We start from the raw sequence: 9,986 nt of genomic DNA on the forward strand, positions 1-9,986 counted from the left end.
ATCTAGAATATCTGAGGAACACCAAAATCTAATAATAATAACAAAAAGAATCTATTCAATTAAGAAAGGGACAAAAGATCTGACTAGACAATTCTCAAAGGAAAAAATACAAATTGTCAACAAATACTGACTACAATAGCCACCAGAGAAATGCAAATCAAAACCACAATGACATATCCTCTCACACTCCTCAGAATGGATGTTGGGAGAAAAAAAAAAGAAAAACACTGAAAATGATATGGAGAAGGGAGAATTTTTAGGTGTTTTTAGTGATAATGTAAATTAGTGCAGCCACTGTAGAAAATATTATGAGGATTTCTTTAAAAACTATATATGGAACTGACATATGATATAGCAATCTCACTCCTAGGTACATATCAAAAAGACAGGAGCTCATTGTATGACAGAGAGACCTGCTGTATCATGTTTGTAGCAGCACTGCTCACAATAGCCAAAATACAGAATCAACCAAGGTGCCCTTGTGGTATATATGCACAATGAAATATTATTCAGCAATAAAAAATAGAATCCTGTCATTTTCAGAAAAAAAATGGAATTAGATGTCATCATTTGAGTGTAATAATCCAGACACACAAAAAAATACCACATGTTCTCCTTTATATTTGGGAGCTACAGTTAAAAATATATACATCATTTATAAATTTAATTCATTATATTTCTGTATATGCACACATATATACAGGATTACCTCAAAAATTTGTGGGGCATGGTAGTAGCAATAAGCTTATTTTGGTGCAAAAATATTTATGAATGATTTTAATTTATAAAGCAGAAATTATGAAATAGAAATAAAGCAACTTCTCATATATTCTCTTCCCAGTTCCCCTATTAATATCTCACAATAGTACATTAATCACAGTTAATTAATGACATGCAGCTTCTCCTATTTTTTAATACAGATTCCTTTTATCTGCCCTCCCTTCACTGCGTTTAGTACCAACATTCTATGTTCAGATAGTTTCATTATTTTTACAGTAGCTGAATAAAATCCCTTGTGCACATATCCACCACATATTTACAATAAACTTGTCTGATGATGGACACCTAGGTTGATTCCATATTTTGGATATTATGAGCAGACCAGCTATAAACATGGTGCAGCAGGTATCACTTTGATAAAGCAAGTTCATGTCTTTTGGTTATAAACTCATTACTAGGGTTACTGAATCAAATGGCGGTTACATTTCTAGATCTCTATGAAATCTGCATACTGCCTTCCACAGTGCTGTACTAATTTATATCTCCACCAACAATGTATAAGAGTTTTCCTTTTGAGCAGAGGTGGGATAACGTACTAGGCCTGTGCTTGCAACACTAACACCCCATATGAGCCACGTCTGTGTCCCAGCTGCTCCATTTCCAATCCCACCTGGGAATGTAGCAGAAAGTGGATGAAGTGCTTGAACTCATGCCATCCATATGGGAGACCTGGATCCTTGCTTTTGCTTGGCCCAGCCCTAACCACTGAAGATGTTCGGAAAGTGAACCAGCAGATGTAGGTCTCTCTCTCTCTCTTTCTCTCTCTCTTTCTCTCCTTCCCGCTCCCCTTTTCTGTAACTATGACTTAAAAATACGTAAAAATACATCTTTGTGTTATTTTTATTTATTAATATACAGAGAAGAGATTTTATAAATTTCATAGATGTGGTTCCAAGAATAAAATGATATTTTCCTTCCTTTCCTCTTTTCCCCTCTCCTCCTTCCTTTCTTTATTTTTCATCCTTTTATGATAACATACTTTCAATTTCCTTCATAATTACAGGGTTAATGTTGCTCCAAACAAAGAGGTCCACAAATGTGAGAGGCCAGAGCCACACCATGACAGGCTTCTCACAAGAAAAAGGAACTGGCGAAGCCCAGGACTCTTCTGCTGTGATGAAACCTGACACCAGACAGCCCTTGGTCTGGCAGGGCCAGGTAGGGTCAAACAATAAGGTGGGCCATCCTTGGTCCAGCAGGGTCAGGGAAAAGAAGGAATGGGGACATAATACTTGTTTGCCCAGGGACTATAAAAACCCCAGGAACAAATAGAAGGGGTCTTGGTCTTCCAGGACTGTGCTGTCAAGGAGGCCAGGCCCCAGCATGCTGTACCTACAAATAAAGTCCCTTTGTTCTTTGCATTTCAGTGAGTCTTGCTGGTTCTTCCTACTGGGTGATCCGGAACACAACACAAATAAAAGATAGATATATCACTTCTGCAGGAGAATAGATGAGTTTTGTAAACAACAATCAAATCTCAAGATGTCAGTTTTGCTGGATATACATTAAGGGTTTTTCTTGTACTCTATATTAGCTACAACCAACAAGAAAAAGCATACAGTTTTTGTATTTTGGGATCTGGCTTATTTCACTAGGTATATTGGTCTGCACTTGCATGCATTTTATTGCAAAAGATAGGATTTCATTTTTTTTATCCAGCCACCAATTGAAGGACATCTGGATTGATTTAATATTTTAGCTAATATGAATTGAGCAACTATAAGCATGACGAGTACAGGTAATTTATGAATCTAAGTTCATAAATTCCTTAACTGGATTGTTAGTTTTGTTGTTGAGTTTTGCGAGTTCCTTATATATCCTGGATACTAATCATTTATCAATGCATAGTTGCAACTATTTTTCCCAGTCTGTTGGTAGCCTCTTCATTTTGTTGAGTGTTTCCTTTGGTGTGCAGCAGCTTCTTAGCTCCATGCAATCCCATTTGAATACTTTTGCTTCTGTTGCCTATGTTCCTCGGGTCTTATCCAAGAAGTTTCTGCATATTCCAATGTCTTGAAATGTTGATAAATGTTTCAATACATCTACATTTCAAAGAATGTACATATGTTGATAAATTGCTCAATAAATGTATTATTCAAAGAATGTAAAGTAAATTGCAAGAATTTTTTTTACTTTTTTATTATAAACACTTTTATTTAGTAAATATAATTTTCCAAAGTACAGTGTAGGGATTACAATGGCTTTTTCCCCTCCATAATTTCCCTCCTACCCACACCCCTCCCATCTCCCGCTCCCTCTCCCATTCCATTCACATCAAGATTCATTTTCAATTATCTTTATAGACATTATATATATAAATGTATACATTAATATACATTATATATTAAGTAAAGATTTCATCAGTTTGCACCACACAGAACATAAAGTGTAAAATACTGTTTCAGTACTAGTTATAGCATTAATTCACATTGGACAACACATTAAGTACAGATCCCACATGAGGAGTAAGTACACAGTGGCACCTGTTGTTGACTTAACAATTTGACACTCTTGTTTATGGTGTCAGTAATCTCCCTAGGCTCTTGTCATGAGTTGCCAAGGCTATGGAAGCCTCTTGAGTTCACTGACTTTGATCTTATTTAGACAAGGTCATACTCAAAGTGGAAGTTCTTTCCTCTCTTCAGAGAAAGGTACCTCCTTCTTTGATGGCCCGTTCTTTCTACTGGGATTTCATTCACAGAGATCTTTCATTTAGGTTGTTTTTTATTTTTATTTTTATTTTTTTATTGCCAGAGTATCTTGGCTTTCCATGCCTAAAATGCTCTCATGGGCTCTTCAGCCAGATTTGAATGCCTTAATGGCTGATTCTTAGGCCAGATTGCTGTTTAGGACATCTGCCATTCTATGAGTCTGCTGCGTATCCCGCTTCCCATGTTGGATCATTCTCTCCCTTTTTTTGTTCTATCAGTTAGTATTAGCAGACACTAATCTTGTTTTGTGATCCCTTTGACTAAGACCTATCAATGTGATCAATTGTGAACTTAAATTGACTACTTGGACTAGTGAGATGGCATTGGTATATGCAATCTTGAAGGGATTGTATTGGAATCCCCTGGCACATTTCTAACTTCACCATTTGAGGCACGTCTTATTGAGCATGTTCCAAATTGTACATCTCCTCCCTCTCTTATTCCCACTCTTATATTTAACAGGGATCACTTTTCAGTTAAATTTCAACACCTATGAATTAATGTGTGTTTATAAAGTAGCATTCTTTTAATAGAAAAACATTGAAAAATACCATTTTATAGAAATGGAATTTTGATAATCAAATATTAATGCTTACTAAGGACCCTTTTGTTTGTATGTATTTCAGATTTTTTTGCCAAAGCACTTTTATCTCTTGGGACAATTCCATCAAGTATTTAAAGTACACTTGTGTGTGTATATGTTTGTATATGTGTATGTATCCTGAATCTAAATTCATACACATGTACACATTCACACACAGTATAATTAAATGTAAAATACACAGCTATATAAATTTCATTTACTATCCTACTCTTAAGTGTATTTGTTGATTCTGTTTGGAAACATAAACAATGATTTTTTCGTGTTAATGAAGATGCAGATCTAGTAAAAAATTAATAGATACTATCAAAAGCTAAGTAGCATATCTAAGGAGAATCAACAGTATTTGAATTAAAGGGCCATGTAAGTACTGGTATAATAAAGAACATCTCTGAAAACAAATTTTGTATATGGATTTTTCAGATTGAGGTCAAGGAGTGCAGGGCAGCATCCGTGTTATTGTGACAATGTGCAGTGCTATCACTCAGCAGTTCATTAAACCAATAGATATGAAGGGGTTCCTCTATATTACTTTTACAGCCATATGTTTATCCATTTATCTTGAGGCTAAGTGGTTACCCACTTCAGTTGTTCAACTCACAAAAGCCCAGAAAAACCTGTAGTTACCAGCATGATTAGGCATATAAATGCAAATGCCTCTATAGTCTTTTGAGAGACTTTATTTCTATATTGAGTAAACAAACAAAAAGTTTTTATGAAGTTTAATACATTGATGAATTTTAATTATTCTACTTGGAGCCATTTGTCAATTGTACATTACATATAATAGCAACATCATGAAAATACACCATATGTTAGACATATGTTAGACAATCCATCATGTTAGCATATGTCACTAAACTCCTAAAACTCATATCATTTAAAAATTTTTAAAAAGAAAAACAGTTGAAAAATATTATAAATATTTATATACTGTAATATCCCAATTTTCATGCTATTTCACTTTATTATGAGATGAATATTCTGATTAAATGATACCTATCTACATATATGTATAAAACCAGGAAAAATAATATCCAAAGAGAAGAGGTCATAAGAGAAGACAGAAATTTTTTAATTTGCGTATGTTGAAATATGTGGAAAAGTTATTTACTGAAATATTATTGATATAATGTAAAACATGCAGTTTCTGATTATATCCTGGAGCTTTGGAAATCTATTAAGCACTAGCAATATATGATTATAATAATACTCAATAACATTATCATTACTACTATTGTATGAGTTGGAGGTTTCTCTAATTTAATCACATCTAATATACATAAAGAAGCCTAGGAACAGTTAAGAACCAACTCTGTATTTATTATGGTATTAAAGAAAGGTGAAAAAATATTTCAACAGTCCTTAACATTAGCATTTTCAAGATGAAAAAGCCAAAATTCAGAGAAAAGAGTAGCTGGCATTGCTTACTATATTGGATGATATCCAATAATAGGTAAGTATAAGGGCTACTGATATGCTGAGAAGTGAAATGTCACTAGAAGATTTACTACTTCTGATTCAATGTGTTCTATTTTGATAGATCAGAGAGCTGTGGCAATTCAGAAATACTGTAGCAGACTTAATTAAATACATTAGATGTATTTTGCTGAATCTTTAAACAATAAAAATATCTTTACCAGACTTGTTCTAAAATGACTATACACATAACTTTTAATATAGCTATATTCACAGAATTTTATCTATGAACTACATTGAAACAATAAAGAAATAATTTTTTTTAAATCAACAAAAACTTTAGTATTTCCTTATTATTATACTAATGTTTCCAAAACTAATGAATTCAACTTTGTTTTACATTTGATTACATCTATTTCTTCACATTTTAATTATTATTCTTAGAAGAGAAATATATTAGCCAACTGAGCTGCAAAATTCACTAAAGAGGTTTCTGTCTTTCTTAACTTTGGTTTCTTTAGATTTATTTGATCACTGATAAAATAAACATTTAGGACCCGTATTTCTCTTTATTTTAGAAAAACAACAACCAAAATTTCCTTCTCTGCAGTCCCATAATACTCTCCAAATACTAACATACCTTGTTACTTGTAAGTTTGAAAGTCATCCTAGTGTTTTAATTGTAGTTGAAAATAAAGTGATGCGATTTTTATCTTCATGAATTATAAAGTTACTCCTTGTCTATTTCTAATTTCTTATGTATTTACCCTATCACTTTTTCTTTCCGTTGTTGAAGATTTCCCTTATTGGTCATGAAAATACTTTGTCCATTTTAGTATTTTTTTTTTTGTTCTAGTACCATTGGTTGAACTCTGTAATTAACACACAGTTATTCTTAGGTGTTTAAACTTTAACTGAAAAGTGATCCCTGTTAGGAATTTGGAAAACATTATGCTGAGTGAAATAAGCCAATCCCAAAGGGACAAATAACACTTGTTCTCCTTGATAGGTGACAACCAACTGAGCACCAAAAAGGAAACCTGTTAAAGTGAAATGAACACTATGAGAAACGGTGACTTGATCAGCCCTCACCCTGACTGTTGATGAGCAGCCTAATATGTTATCCCTCTTAGTATTTTTTTTGTTTGTTCTACTTAATACTTTTGGATGAATACTGTGATCAATACACAATCCTTCTTAAGTGCTGAAACTTAACTGAAAAGTGATCGCTGTTAAATATAAGAGTGGGAATAAGAGAGGGAAGAGATGTGCAATTCGGGAGATGCTCAAGCTGACTTACCTCAAACGGTAGAGTTAGAAACATACCAGGGGATTCCAATTCAATCCCATCAAGGTGGCATGTACCAATGCCATCTCACTAGTCCCAGTGATCAATTTCTGTTCACAATTGATCATAATGATAGGACTAAGAACCAAAGGGATCACATAAACAAGAATAGTGTCTGCAAATACTAGCTGATGGAATAAAAAAGGGAGAGAACGATCCAACATGGGAAGTGAGATACACAGCAGACCCATAGAATGGCAAATGTCCTAAACAGCACTCTGGCCTCGAATCAGCCCTTAAGGCATAGATCCGGCTGAAAAGCCTATGAGGCTATTTCAGGCATGGAAAGCCAAGACACTCTGGGGAAAAAAAAAATAAACCTAAATGAAAGATCTCCGCGAGTGAGATCCCAGTGGAAAGAACGGATCATCAAAGAAGGAGGTACCTTTCTCTGAAGGGAGGAGAGAACTTCCACTTTGACCATGGCCTTGTCTAAAAATTATCAGAGTCAGTGAACTCAGGGGGCTTCCATAGCCTTGGCAGCTCATGACAAGAGCCTAGGTTGATTACTGAGGCCATAAACAAGAGTGTCAATTTGTGAAGTCAACAACAGGAGTCACTGTGCACTTACTCCTCATGTAGGATCTTTGTCCTTAGTGTGCTGTACATTGAGATTTAATGCTATAACTAGTACTGAAACAGTATTTTTCACTTTATGTTTCTGTGTGGGAGCAAACTGTTGAAATCTTTACTTAATGTATGCTAAACTGATCTTCTGTATATAAAGAGAAACGAAAATGAATCTTGATGTGAATGGAAGGGGAGAGGGAGTGGGAAAGGGGAGGGTTGCGGGTGGGAGGGATGTTATGGGGGGGAAGCCATTGTAATCCATATTCTGTACTTTGGAAATTTATATTCATTAAATAAAAGTCTAAAAAAAAAGAAAATATACTTGTGTGTGTGTGTATTTGTGTGTGTATGAGAGAGAGAGAGCGAGAGAGCAAGAGAGAGATAGAGAGAGATAGAGAGACCAACCTAAAATAATGTTGCTGGATTCTGACACACATGCAAAAATTATATGTCATTTTCAAATTCATATCTGCTGACTTTATGTTTGCCTCATATGAAATACTAAGTAATATCATATAGAAATTTAGATTACATTTCCATAACTTCTAGTCACTCCATAACTTTACTATTCTTTAATGGCTGTTTAGTTTTAACATTTCCATCATTTTAATGTATTGTTTTGTGTTTTGTTAGCCGAATGGTTATTATTACTGTTATTATTTTGATTTTGAGTATAAGATATATAAGCAATCACCACTCAGAACAACTATGAACAAATTAGTTTATAAGTTATGATGTCTATAAAGATTAGCAAAATCTATGTTTAATGAAATGCTCATATTTCCTCAAAAAGAGTTGAGTACTAGATGACCGCTTAAATCAGGTTGCTGAGTCCAGGAGTTCGTCTGAATGAGATCTCCGGAAGCCCTATGAAGGATGTTGGAAAGTGAGCCGTAGAGGGGTAGAAAGTCAGTGAAGGGTAAGTTTTAGCAGATTATTGCTGTGTGAAACTAAAACTTGCTCTTGTGGGCAATTAGAGGGCATGCATAAGATTCATTCAGATTATTCCACCCGGAAGAAGGAGACAGTGGGATATCTGTCCTCTAAACACAAGAATGCATAGGTGTAAAGAATTGCAAAGAGTATATTTTGGCATCGTGAGTGTCTGCAATGTTATTGAAAGAATGGTACAAACTCACTTATTTCTTGGAATCAGCAGAAACTATCATAATTATAAAACAGAAGGATACAAGGGAGAAGCTGTGATTTTAAAGACTGTTCAACAATAAGGATTTTGGAATCCACAGCAAGGGAGATGGTTGGTACATATACATAATGGAATACTACTCTGTCTTTTTTTTTTTTTTTTTTTGACAGGCAGAGTGGACAGTGAGAGAGAGCGACAGAGAGAAAGGTCTTCCTTTTGCCATTGGTTCACCCTCCAATGGCCGCCGCGGCCGGCGCACTGTGGCCGGTGCACCGCACTGATCCGATGGCAGGAGCCAGGTGCTTCTCCTGGTCTCCCATGGGGTGCAGGGCCCAAGCACTTGGGCCATCCTCCACTGCACTCCCAGGCCATAGCAGAGAGCTGGCCTGGAAGAGGGGCAACCGGGACAGAATCTGGCGCCCCGACCGGGACTAGAACCCGGTGTGCTGGCGCCGCAAGGTGGAGGATTAGCCTATTGAGCCGCTGCGCCGGCTACTACTCTGTCTTAAGAGCAGATGTGATCTTCTCATTTACAATGGATTTTGAGGAAATTATGTTAAGTAAAATATGAAAATTACATAAAAACAAATACATATGATATCATTCATGTGTAATCTACAAAAGATAATCTCATATAATATAAAAGTATGAGGGTGGTTGGATGGGAGTTTGGGCTGTAGGAATGGTTAGGGTAAAGTCGATTAGGGGATTTTATTACAGTTAAAGAAGAGAAAGAAGTTGTAACTTTCTATTGTACAGTAGAGTGAATATGAGTGATGTTCGTCTACTGAATATTTCTCTCTAAAATAAATGTCTGGAAGATAGATTTTGAATGTTCCTCCATAAAAGAAATGTTAAATGCTTGAAGATACATACATATATATATGTATGTATCTATAGAGATACATATATCTATCTATAGTGATATATATGTATGTATGTATCTATAGAGATACATATATCTATATACGTATATAGATATATGTATCTCTATAGATACATACATACATATATATATCTAAACAGTGATTGGATATATATATATGCATCTATATACATATATAGCTAGTGATTGTATATATATCTATATACATATATATATCTAAACAGTGATTGGATATCACTGCACGAACATCTATACCAAGACATACCATGGTATAACACAGTACCTCATAAATATGTAGTTTTTTGTCTGTTAAAATATCTGTTAAAATGAATATAAATATTTCATTTAAAGGTGTAAAAGTGATTATTATACCTTAATATATACAACTTACTCTGTCTTACCCATATTCATATTTTCCTAATACTGTTCTAAGAAAAATTCCAATAGAAACAATTAGAGTAACTATTAATAGCATTAATTTATTTTTAAAGTTAAATTAATGTCATTTATCTTCATTTTCTTTG

The sequence above is a fragment of the Oryctolagus cuniculus genome, chromosome 4 (genome assembly GCF_964237555.1).
Source record: "Oryctolagus cuniculus chromosome 4, mOryCun1.1, whole genome shotgun sequence".
Taxonomy (NCBI): Eukaryota; Metazoa; Chordata; class Mammalia; order Lagomorpha; family Leporidae; genus Oryctolagus; species Oryctolagus cuniculus.